Here is a 2403-nt window from a genome sequence, read left to right as displayed (position 1 = left end):
AAAAAAAGATATTGCAAGTATATATGAATTTCAAAGCACCCAATTAATTATTTTTTAGTAGTTAATTGATCTTTAATATTATTGATCCATTATATAATATATGATTAATTGATGTAAGTTGACATTCGTAAGTGATTTATATATCAATTATTTTTTTTGAATATATGTGTTTATAATTATTCAAAATTGATGACATTATGGTAATTTTTAAAAAACTATTCATCATCACATAAAAAAATTAAAAAAATTAATTATGATAAATGATTCTTAAGTATGAAAATTTATTCTTAATAAACTAATGTAACTTTTTAAAAAATAATATGATCATGGCTTATTTTAGTTAAATGAGTTTAATGAATTAAATAGGTCTATTATTAAAAAAAAGACTTTAATGACATGTCATGCCAAATAGGAGAGAGTGGGGCTTTTGGAGTGTCAAGTATATTTGGAGGAAAATAGTGATAGTTGAGTGATATTTTGGTCCTAAATGAAACATAAATGATATTTTAAGACAATTCCCTAAACTTGGGTGATCATTTAGGGAATTGACTCCCAAATGTATATGATCAACCCACATTCCACTTCCTTTAATTTTCTTTTCTCATTATTTTTATATAATTAATATTTTATCTCGCTAAAAATCAATGATACCATTTTTTATTTTGTTTTTTTGATTTGAAAGATACAAAGATTTAAAATTATATGGGTAGTTGTTTATCCAATAGAAAAGTAACTATCATAAATATTTGTCAAATTAATACGATGTTGGAACATTACCATAAATTTTAGAATAAATATTTTTAACTTATATATAATTAATTTTTCATCTCACTAAAAACCAATGATACCATTTTTTTTATTTGAAAGATAGAAATAATTAAAATTATATGGATAGTCATTTATCCAACAGAAAAATAACTATCATAAAAGTTTAATTACCCCTTGTTGATAGAATTATATGAAAAGAAAAATAAATAATTTTTACTTGTATATCCAATTGGTATATTATATTTTTACTAGCATTAAAAATAAAATAAAAAATCTCTATAGTAAGTTATTAAATGATATTATATCCAAATATAAAATTAAGTATATTAAAATATAATTATTAAAAGATAAATTAAAATTATAAATACCAAATTTCCTAATAAGATATACAATCAATTATTGATTTATAACTTCCTTGCACATTAAATTTATAAATATATTTATATTTTCAATTATTTATTTATTTATAAGAACTTTGTATGCATAATGTAAATTTTGTCTACATTTGATATGCTTCGTTAAATATATTATCTCATAGAAAGTGTAAGCATAAAATTTTCATGATATATTGGATGGTAGTGATTTATTTTAATATATATAAATAGTTGTCATGCTTTATTTTTGAAAAGGTAAATCACATGAACCTTACTCAACATTTTAAGATATATTTTTATCTCATATTAATATGAAATGACTTTATAGTACTTTTTGTGTAGTGAATATCTAAATTGTATTTTTAATACTCAATTAATTTAATTAAATTTAGCTTTAAAAATTAATCAAATTAGAAAAAAAACAACAAAGTTTAGTGTAATGCTAGTGGTACTTTTTATCACATCGGTGGAAGACACATGATCTTTAGCATTTTATAATGCTATTAGTTAGAGCATTGGTAGAATAAAGTAATTACATATAGGTTGGGTATTGGGTAGTGGGCTATAGGATTAAGTTAGTTCAATTAAGTTGAGTGGACTAGGATTATGTTAGTACAATTATACTATATTTACCTCTAGTTTAAAATATGAGTTAGTACAATTAAGTTGAGTGGACTAGGATTATGTTAGTACAATTATACTATATTTACCTCTAGTTTAAAATATGAGTTAGTACAATTAAGTTGAGTGGACTAGGATTATGTTAGTACAATTATACTATATTTACCTCTAGTTTAAAATATGAGTTATCACTTTTAATATTTATACCATATATTTTTAAAATTTTAATCAGATACACTAATCTCTTAAATAAGGAATTGAATAATTATCTACTCCTTAATTAATGGTTCATATCCATTAACCAGTCAAATCATCTTCTTCTTTTTTCACATATGCCGTTTCTTCCGTAAGCCCATCCCTCCTTCTTCCTTAATTCATCTTTTCCCTCTGTCTTCCTTCATCCTCTCAATATATGTTTGCATGTTCAAATCAACATTATACATAAAGGTTTGTTTCGATTATTTTATTATTCTCACGTATTTTGATTTTGTATCTAAGTTAGAGTTCATAATGTTTTAAAGTTCAATTTTATAGAATTTTACAAATTAGGTTTTATATTTTTTGATTTTGTTGTTTCTCAGACACTTTAATGGTTGAACATTTCCAAAATCGGATGATTCTCGTCAAAGGTACTACACAT

This window comes from Solanum tuberosum, unplaced genomic scaffold, assembly GCF_000226075.1.
Source record: "Solanum tuberosum cultivar DM 1-3 516 R44 unplaced genomic scaffold, SolTub_3.0 scf00118, whole genome shotgun sequence".
NCBI lineage: Eukaryota > Viridiplantae > Streptophyta > Magnoliopsida > Solanales > Solanaceae > Solanum > Solanum tuberosum.
This window is presented reverse-complemented; position numbering follows the sequence as displayed.